At 52.4% G+C, this 10,429-nt stretch overlaps 1 protein-coding gene across 3 annotated transcripts in view; it reads left to right on the forward strand.

Annotated features, from left to right (window-relative positions):
- Positions 1-10,429, forward strand: part of Neurl1 (neuralized E3 ubiquitin protein ligase 1) — a 69,422-nt gene that overhangs the window by 37,468 nt on the left and 21,525 nt on the right. Inside the window, exon 1 of one of the 3 annotated variants that reach the window (XM_047554219.1) lies at positions 580-773. The exons of the other annotated variants lie outside the window; for them this stretch is intronic. The gene's annotated coding sequence lies outside the window, so the exon portion shown is untranslated. Of the gene's footprint in view, positions 1-579; positions 774-10,429 lie in introns of those variants that run through there. 3 annotated transcript variants of the gene reach the window in all.

Here is a 10,429-nt window from a genome sequence, read left to right on the forward strand (position 1 = left end):
TTCTGCTGAGTCTACTGGGCATCCAGGGACCTGGGAAAGGCGAAGCAGGAAGGAGAGTGGTAGCAGGAGCCGTTGGGAAGCTGAGCCTGGTGACCAGTTGGCATCCCCCTTCCAGGCTCTGAACTTTGGGACAGTAAATTTTAATTTAAAAAGAAAAGGCAGGGAAAGACAAGGGAAACCCAAATCATTGGCTCTCTTAAAAGGAAATTAATTTCGTCCTGGGCACAGAAGGCCAAGTGACAGATGGAAGGCCCTGGAAGACACATAATCCGGAGTCGGCCAGGGGCAGTGCCAGTGGCCTGGGCCTTGGCTGGAGACTCGAATTGGGCTGACCTGGGCCTGGCCTACCCTTCTGTGGGGTGGGGGCTCTTCTCAGGGCTCACTGTTGGCAGAGGGTCTGGAGCCGCCTGACATTTTCCACTGGAGTCAGACTTGGGCAATCTCGTGGCCCGGGAAGGACAGAGGCACTCAGCGTAGGCTCAGGACGCAGCACACCGTCCTCCAGCTGCCTCGAGCACAGCATCACAGGTCTGGAGTGTTGTGATGAGGGCAAGGGTCTTCCTGAGCCTCGGTTTTCTCATCTGTGTGTGGGGCAGCCTCATGAGGTTAACCTGAGGATCACATGGATCAATGTGAGCAGAGAACTTGGGAAAATTCAGGAGGGCTCAGACAGGCATTCTGAGCCCACGAGTCAGAGTCCTCCCTTCCCTGTGCCCCATTTTCCTGGGAACAAGAGGATGGCTTGGGTGGGCATCCAGGCTGAGTGACCCTTGGTGAGTGCCTACCCCCATCTCAGGTTGGGCATCCCCGAAGCTGGCCCTGGCTGCTGCCCCACTGCCATTCTCATCAGTCCAGGGGTGTGGGGTGTGCGCCTGTGCCCACACAGCGCCTGCCAGAACCCCTGCGTCCACGCGTCCACATGCATGCCCACCCTGCTTGCACACACCAGCTACTTGGCGGTTCTGGTTTTGCCTGCTGGGAGGCGCTTGGGGCCTGTGTAGGTGCCAGGGTTAGCTCCTTCCTGGCGGTGCTGTCAGCCTGCGTGGACTCCCACAGACACGTTGACGTGGTCCTCGACTGTTTTTCCTGTGGCCTTGGGCTTTTGGTTTGTTTCAGTTCCTGGATTTTGGATTACTGGGTTATGGTGAATGAAGGGGAGGTGGCAGAGACTGACTGGGGACTCTGGGGTGGCGGTGGCGTTACCTGGTTCTGTGCATGAGGATGTGTTTTGGGTCTCTGTGTTTTGGTATCTACAGACTGTGTTTTGGGTCGGTCTTTGTGTACCTCTGTGATGTGTGTCTTACGTGTGTATCGAAGGGATTGTGTATTGTCCTGTGTTTCCAGGCGAGTAGCCACATTTGTGGAGTCTTCTGCGCCTGTGACATGCCTCTGTGTGTTTGTGTGTGTGTGTGTGTGTGTGTGTGTGTGTGTGTGTAGTAAGGCTGCTGGTGAGGAACCCTCTGGGACCAGCCTGGCAGGGGACTGATGAGGGAAATGAATTCCCAGTTGGACGAGGTTTCGCCAGTGGCCTGCTTGATCTCTTTCATCAGCAGGTTCCAGAGCTGCTCCTGGCCTAGTGGGCAGGCTGGCGGGGGTGGGGCCGGTCCTCACAGAGGGAGGCAGCAGTGATACTGGGAAGCCCCCTCTCCTTCCCACCTCTCCTGGCCCCCTCTTCTTTTCTAGTCTTCCTCTGTCATTTCCCGTAGGCACTCCCTCCAGGACCAGGGGTGGACCACTGCTGAGGGACCACCCATGGATAACATCACCTGCACACTCAGAGAGTCACCCCCAGCATGAAACCTGAGTGCTGGAGGGTGTCAGGGTTCAGGGCCCTGAGATACTGGTTTCTACTTCCTCCTTTCACAGATCGTGATACTGTGCCCTGGAAAGGGAGACGGCTAGCTAGAGTCATGCAGCTGGTGACTCAGAAGGGATGTCAGGCCTTGTTCCATTGGATCTGACTCCCCACTTCTCCTTCCTGGGTTCCTTAATCCTCAAGCCAGCAGTGGGGGAGGAGGCATCCCATGGTCTTATAAGCCCCGAGATTAGTGCAGAGGGACCCACGGGTTTCCCAGCAGCAGTGCTGGGGACTTTGGCCAAGGTGAGCTCTCTGGAGCTTGAGGGTGTGCCTGTGACCTCCTGTGCACCCACACATCTGCACCCCATTTGGCCTGTGGGCTCTGGAAGGGCAGGTGGCAGGACAACCCAGCTCCATGTTCCCTTAACAGCCCAGTGCTCAGTGGACACCAGCAGGTGCTTAGTCAGTGAGGAAGGGGGAAGCGTGTGGGATACTGGAGCTCTCTGGAGCTGAAGGGGGCGACAGAGAGAAGAGGTAGAACAGTGGACAGCTGGGCAGAGGCCAGACAAGGTGTAGAGAGGAAGGGGAATCAGGGCAGTTGTCCTGGGCAAAAGTCTGCGGCTCTGTTCTTGCTGGCTGTGTGTCTTCAGCTCAGTCCCTTCATCTGCCCGCGTCTCAGCATCATGTGTCTAGACTGGGGATGGCAAGGTCTTCCTGCAGGGGCACAGCAAGGATCCGGTGGACTCACGGGCTCTGTGGCAGTGAACCTGGCATGTGGTACATGGGGTCAGGCTTTCGTGAGGGTTTCGTGGAGGCTCCCTCAGGTCTGGGTGTGCTTGCCCCTGCACCTGCAGCTGTGGCGGGCCCGGGACAGTGTGCCCTGGGTGCTCGTGTCCTTCATTAGGCACACCCACCGTCTGTGTGTGTGCATACCCACAGCGCACGGGGAGCTCAGTGGGGAGGACTTGTGGTGTGGACGTTGATGTGAGCCAGACCTCCCCTCGTCTCAGGCCTGGCCTGGGGACTTTGGAGAGGTACTGGGAGGACAGGAATAGGAAGCTGAATCATCTGGAATCCCCTTCTGGAACCTTGAGGAAGGAAAAAGGAAGAGGAGGAAGACTGGTTTGCCTTCCAGCAGTGAGGATATTCAGAGGCACAGCTGCATGCACATCTGGCTGCTGGGAAGGGCACAGACTGGGATGTCAGAGTGAGTGAGAGAGGCTTGGTTTGGAGATGAATTTGCCATGGAGGTGGCAATCGTCTGTTCCCGGACACACTCCTTTCCCCACCTGGGCATCATGGCTCTCTTCATCCTTCTGGGCAGCCACAGGACCTGCTGTGTGAGTCAGGTGCTCTGGGGAGATGGGAGGATGCTAACATGGCTCCTCACTCTGGGTCATAAAGGATGAAGGTGTGTGCACGAGGCCTGGGAGGTCAAGGAGACACTGGCTTGGGTGGAGGGGAGGGCTCAGGCAGGGAGGGGGCGCTGGGCACACTGGTGTGATAGATCTGAGTTCAGCACTGAGCCCCGCCCCCTTACCAGCTATGTGACCTTGGCAAGTCACTTCTCAGAGCCTCTGTTTCCTTACCTATGAAACGAAACTATCAGTACTGTATTAATTATCTCTTGCCGCAAAACAAATTACCCTAAATCTTAGCAGTTTAAAACAACAAGCATTCAACCATCTCACCTTCTGTGGTCAGGAATCTGGTGGGGTTCACTAGGTTCTCTTGTGGATGTGGTCACATTGTTGGTTGGGGCTGTAGCCTCGTCTGAAGGCTTGCCTGGAGGCAGCCATTTCCGTGCTTACTGTTATTGGTGTTCTTGGTTTCCCACCACATGGGCTTCTCTTTGCCTGTGATATGGCAGTTGGCTTCCCCAGAGGGAGCAATTCCAGAGAGGCCAGAGAGAGTGACCAAGATGGAAATGATGGTGTTTTTTAATAACCTGGTCTTTGGCGTGACATGCCATGACTTCAGCTGTATTCTACTCTAGAAGTGAACTGTTGGGTCCAGCCCACACTGGGGGGAAAAGGGGCCACATGTGGGCATGAAGGCCATGAGGAGGATGGGGATCAGTGGGGTCCCAGTAGGGGTGGCTTCCCACAGATTGGGATTGAGAGGGCAAGATAGGGTTGGATACAAAGGGTTTTTGGTGCAGTGTTTGATATACAAGAAAGATCAACACACCTCCTTTTTATTCCCTCCTTTTTTCCTGCTAGCAAGTGGGTAGCTATTGAAGTTTCCTCCTTCTCCTTCTCCTACCTCCTCCTCCTCCTTCTTTTTTTTTTTTTTTTTTGCCACATCCCCAGTCCTTTTTATTTTTTGAGACAGGGTCTTGCTAAGTTGCTGGGGCTGGTCTTGAACTTGGAATCCTCCTGTCTCAGCCTCCAGAGCCACTGGGATTACAGGCATATGCCACTGCACCCAGCTGAAGTTTCTTGAGCCTGCATAACTCTAGTTGGGGATGTGGAGTGGAATCTTGGTGCTGGGCAGAGAAGAAAGCTACCCGCTTTATCCCCTCTGTTTTCCAATCTCTTCACTGGCCACTAAAAAGGGCAAAGCACAGAGTGGGTCCTCCCTGAACACCTGCCAGTTGCTCAGTAGATGGAAGAATCAAACTGGCAATTCCTTCAATGACTTTTTTTTTTTTTTGCAGTGCTGGGGATCGAACCCAGGGACTTGTGCTCGCAACACAAGCTCTCTACCAACTGAGCTATCTCCCTAGCCCCCTTCAACAGCTTTTGTTGAATACCTGCTCTGTGCTCAGACCTAGGCATTGGGGAGACAGCAGTAGAAAAAAGATGATGATCTCTGCCCTCAGTAGGCTTACAGTTCATCAGGGGAACAGACAAGCACAAAGAACCTTGCAGCCTTTCCCAGCCAGGAAGCTGAAGGTGGTCTGAGTGGTCTTTCTCAGCTCTCACAAGGATGGTGTTATCTCGGACCATTCTGGATACAGAAGAGTCGAGTCAATGCAGTGCACACTGAGGCCCCCGGAGGATTTGGAGGAACCAGGATTGAGAAAGACTGCTTAGTGATGGATGCTGAACTTGGAGGTGTAGAGGTCCCCACAGATCAAAGCAGTGCCCCTAACGAAGTCTGGGGGTCGGAGAGGAATTGAAGTCTGCAGGATAATCGAGAGAAGGGCAGGTGCATGATGGGAAGGGGAAAGAAGGGTTTGCAGCTGAGAAATGGGCTTTGGCCACACCTGGAGGGTAGAGCAGTCAAAGGGTCCCTCAAGGAGACCAGGAGGCTCACTTTCACTCAACTTTGCCATCATCCCTGTCATCCAAGTCCCCTCCCAATTGCCCTCCTGTCTCCAGTCAGGGGCCCTCGTCCTTTCTCTCAAATTCTTCTTTTTTTTTTTTTTTTTAATTTTAGGTGGACACAATACCTTTATTTATTTACATTTATGTGGTGCTGAGAATCAAACCCAGTGCCTCACACATGCTAGGCAAGTGCTTTACCACTGAGCCACAATCACAACTTTCTCTCAAATTCTTTACCCAAGAGGGAGCCCTGTTTAATTAATGCACACAAACTAGCCCACGTGGGGACTGTCCTGGCAATCTGAGATTAGGGTGTTTGGAATAAAATGAGACTACAGTTGTCTGGCCTCCCACTGGGCTGAAATGAGCCGATCGTTTCCTACGGTGGTGGTTGTTGCATTTATTTTTAAAAAATGACATGTTGAGGTCAGGTATTAAAATTTGCAAAATTCTTTTGCATCTATGAACTCACTGGATCTGCACAACAGCCCGGAGAGGGGGTCAGAGCAGCTACCATGAGTCAGAGAAAGAATTCAAAGTCCAGAGAGGCGAAGCAGCTTGCCCAAAGTCACATAGCAAATCTGTGGCCAGTGAGGGTTTGAATCAGGGCCTCCTGCCTCCAATGCTCAGGTTCTTGGCCCTGCTCCATTATCCAGAAAGGGAGACAAGCCTCCTTCATAGGAGATGGGAATGACAAGGACTGCACCACATTCAGTCATGAGCGAAGGGCAAAGTGATCTCAAAAGCACTCGGCCTCAGCTGGGCCTTAATTTAGGTGGGCTTTGCAGATACTTGGTGGGGCAGGGAGAATGGTCCCCGTCATTGCATGGAGGTAGGACAGGATGGAGCGATGTAACTTATGGTAATAATCATAATAACAGCAGCCACTTCCTGAGTTTTACAGACAGCATCTCCTTTACTGCTCACAAGAATCCCATGAAGAAGGTCTGCTGTGACTCCACATTACCGATGAGAAAACAAGGCTCCCGGAGGTCTCCCGGTGGAAGAAGGAGCTGCTGGGCTGGGAGGCTGTCAGGCCTGGGTCCAGGTCCTGGGCTCTTCACTGTGACTGGGTGACCTTGACATGAAACTTAGCTTCTGAGGGCTGTGTCAGAGTGGCAATGGGAAAAAGTCAAGACACCCTGCCTGTTGAGCCACGCAGGGGTTGGGCACTGTCATGGGGGTTAGTGCCACTGCCTGGTTGGGTGGTGATCTCCCTCCCTGTTTCTCCTTGGTGACCAGGCTGGACGTGAGGGCTCTCCAGTGGTTCTGGGGCAGAGCTTGGTCACTCTGGAGGCTGTGTGTGTGTGTGTGTGTGTGTGTGTGTTCAGGCTTCTCCCTTGGGACCCCGCCAGGGCTAGGAATGTGATCTGGAGCTGGCAAGGGTCACCCCGAGGGCTGGCCAGGCTTGTGTCTGGCATCTCATACATACCCTGGAGGACAGGGGCTGTGGGGGTGAGTTTCCATGTGTCAGCTGCAGCTTTGCCTGAGCAGGGTCCCCTGGGGCTCCTGAGAAGCTAGTAAAGCTCTCACAAGGGGGCCCTCTCTGGGGACTCTGCTGGAACCAGATGTCATGACTCAGGGTCCACTCAGGGTCCCTGGCCCTTGGTGGACTAGTTGTGCAGCCACATGCCCACCACCCTGAGGCCCTTTACACCTGCTTCAGGCAGCCTGTCCCCAGGGCCTATGATCTTGGACTCCTAGGGAAACGAACTCTACTATCAGGTGCTGCGGAGGGTAAAGGACTGTGGACATGGCATTGGAAGACCAGTGCTAAGGTCCCAGTTTTGCCACAGAATTGCTGTGTGACCTCAAGCAAGTTGCTTAACTAGCCTAAGTTACAACTTACTCATCCATAGAATGGGGACCACCAGGGGTCATAGTGCATGTCAAAGTGCAGGGAGGAAGTTGGATGGAGTAGGGAAGGAACCCTGCCTCCGGCTGCCGGCTCTGGACTCTCTATGCAGAGTTGTGCTCAGGTTAATTCCCACATTGCTTCCTGTGCTGCTCCCATGGATTTTAGCAGAAGCAGAGACTCAGGGTGGCAGTCATCCTGATCAGGACCTGCGCTTCAGCTAACATGGTCATCCATGAGAACAGCACACCTGGGAGTGTTCAGGACCCAGCCTATGTGGCTGTACATAGTGGCCCCGATTCAAAAGAGGATTGATAGGAACTGAACTACGGTTGTAACAACAGAGTGGACAGGAAAGGACTGACCCCAGGGATGCTGATTTCTGAGGCAGGATTTACAGTTCAGGGGGTTTGGGGACTCCCCTGAGTCCAGAGGCTGCGGGGTCAGGGGTGCAGCTGGAACCTGCCAGGCGGTAGGAGCCCATGGTCCAGGGGTAGGAGATGCCCAGAGACATCACACAGCTTGAGCTCAGAGAGAAGGGGGTCGGGAACAGCTCCTCCAGGCAGGCCTGACCTCTGTGGCTGTCCTGATGGCCTAGGAGACCTCGTTATAGGAAGAGGGCACGTGGGACTTCTCAGACTTTTGCAACTGCTAAAGTGCTGTCTCTCCACACCTACGAGGGGCAGGGAACAGCACACATTTCAGAGATGTGGAAGGGACTTACAGTTAAGGGTTAGAATGGCAGGTCCAACTCAGCTTTGGGGTCCTCTGTGAGATGATCCAGATCGTAGCACTGGGGTGGGGTGGTGGGGGTGCCTTGGTGGCCAGAAATCCCAGCCTCTCCTCTCTCCATCCCTGTGAAGACCTGGCTTATTAGTTGTTGATTTTTAATTGAAGCATAATGTATATGCAATGAAATGCATCCTTTTAAAGTGTTCCATTTGTTTGGACCCATGGGTGAGTTGCGTAACTACTACCACAATCAAGACAGAGAACAATTCTGTCATCGAGAAAGCTTCCTTTATGTCCCTGTGGGGTCAGATCTCTTCCCTTCCCCCAAACACACTGATCTCTACCTCTCTGCTTCTGCCTTTTCCTGAATGTCACACGGATGGTGTCCTACAGTAGGTGGCCTTGCGTATCTGGTGTCTCTCGCTTGGCATGCTTTTGAGTTGGGCCTTGTGTGTGTCTGTGTTGTCATTGCTGCTTTTCTTGCAGAGCAGTAGTCATATGCACCACATTTCCTTGATCTGTTCAGAGTTGAAGGTTATTGAATTGTTTCCAGTCTGGGGTCATTATGCATAAGGCGGCTATACATTGTGCGCAGGTCATTGGGTGGATGTGTTTTCATTTCTCTTGGGGAAATGCCCAGAAGTGCCAGTGCTTTGTCGTATGGGAGGTGTGTGACTTTATTAGAAACGGCCAACCTGTTTTCCACACTGGATGCCCCTGGCTGCATCCCACTGGCCGTGGATGAGGGCTGAGAACATGTTTTGCATCTCTGTGTTTTGGTGGCTACATGATCTCGTGGAGGCAGCATAATAGAATGTGCTCCATGGCATGATTTTAGGTGGTACCTGGTGAACTTTTTTTTCATGTTTATAAGTTATGGCTGTATTTTAATGTGCATTTTAAAAATGTACCCAGAACACAAAAACCCACGATTTCTTGGCTATTAAAAGCTTATTAGCTAAACGAGAGTCCTGCAGTCAGATTGCTGGGTTTGGCTCTCAGATCCACTTCCTGCCTCTTGTGTGACCTCTGACAAGCCATATAATCTTCCAAGGCTTAAATTGTCATCAATAAAATGGGTTGATAATGTCCCTTCCTACTTCATAAGTTTGGTGTGAGGGCAAAATTGGTTTAGGGTATGTAAAACTCCCAGTTCAGAGCTTGGCACGTGGCCGCCATGATCATTAGCTACGTTTGGCCTGTGTATGACGGGCTTGTGTTTTTCATGTGTTGTTTGTACAACCACATGTACATGAACACATGCATATCAGTAGTACCTGTCAACATCGGGTCCTGGTCACAGGATGAGGAAGAGGGATGAGCCCTTCTTCCTCTGGTGTGGCTTTGGGTTGGGATGGCCTTTGTGTTCTCACAGGTGTGTGTGTACCATGAGTGGGGTTTTTGGAGACCACGTGTCTCAGTGCAGGTTGTGCCCCCAGGACCAGGGTATCCTATGCCCACCTTCTCCATTTGCTCTGCTGTCATTCAAGATGTGGACCATGTGCTGTCCCTGCTCCACTCTCCACCCACTACCCAACCCTGGAATTGGCAGGGGATCTGTGCTCCTGGGTCCTCCCTGTGGAAGGGAAGCCCTGGGGAATGTCCTTTCAGGGCCTGGATCTCTGGGTCCTAGTCATCTCCACCATATTTGCTCAGATGCAGTATTTTCTGAACTTTTACCCAGAACCCCAGGACTCCAACAGGGATGGGTAGGAAGGAGAGGAAATGTCTTGAAGGAAGCTGAGGCCCTGTGAGTGGTCTATGAGCTCTGGTTGGAGGAATGGGGAGTGAGGACCCTAAAGGAGAAGCTCCAGTTGGTAGCTCAGCGGGCTTTGAAAACTACTCTATTGGCTGGGAGCAATGATGCAGGCCTGTAATGGTGCAGGGACTTGGGTGGCTGAGGCAGGAGGATCCCAAGTTTGAGGTCAGCCTCAGCAACTTAACAAGGCCCTAAGCAACCTAACAAGACCCAGTCTCGGGCTGGGGAGATAGCTCAGTTTGTAGAGTGCTTGCCTTGCAAGCACAAGGCCCTGGGTTCCATCCCCAGCACCGCAAAAAAAAAAAAAAAAAAAAAAAAAAAGACCCAGTCTCACAAAAATAAGAAGGCAGGGGATGTAGCTTAGTGGTAGAATGTCCTGGGTTTAATCCTTAGGATACCACTCCCCTGAAAACAACCAACTTGCCTTATTGAGGTATATTTGCCATTCACTTAACTGCACACACGTGAAGTGTACGATGTGGTGTTTTAACACGTATACTTGCTGGGTGCGGTGGGGCACGCCTGTAATCCCAGGGCTCAGGAGGCTGAGACAGGAGGATCTTGAGTTCAAAGCCAGTGTCAGTAATAGCGAGGCGCTAAGCAACTCAGTGAGACCCTGTCTCTAAATAAAATACAAAAATTAGAACTGGGGATGTGGCTCAGTGGTCGAGTGCCCCTGAGTTCAATCCCTGGTACCAATAAATAAATAAATAAACTAAAGAAAGAAAAGAAAAAGAAAAAGCCATGTATACACCTATGAAATCACCACCACCATTGGGATGATGAGCATGTCACCTCTAAATGCTGCCTTCTGCTCCTTGGTGGTCCCTCTGGTACCCCCTGCTGCCCCAGACATCCACTTTCCTGCTTTTGATTGCCATAGCTTGGTTTGTCCTTCCTGGGATGTGATAAACGTGGGACAGAGTGGAGGGAGAGGAAGGCTTGTGAAGGGAGCAGAGTTTCTGCGGTGGCTCTGGGGAGTGCGTGCTGGTTTTAACCTGGCTTGTTGCCCC

This window comes from Sciurus carolinensis, chromosome 5 (assembly GCF_902686445.1).
Source record: "Sciurus carolinensis chromosome 5, mSciCar1.2, whole genome shotgun sequence".
Lineage (NCBI taxonomy): Eukaryota > Metazoa > Chordata > Mammalia > Rodentia > Sciuridae > Sciurus > Sciurus carolinensis.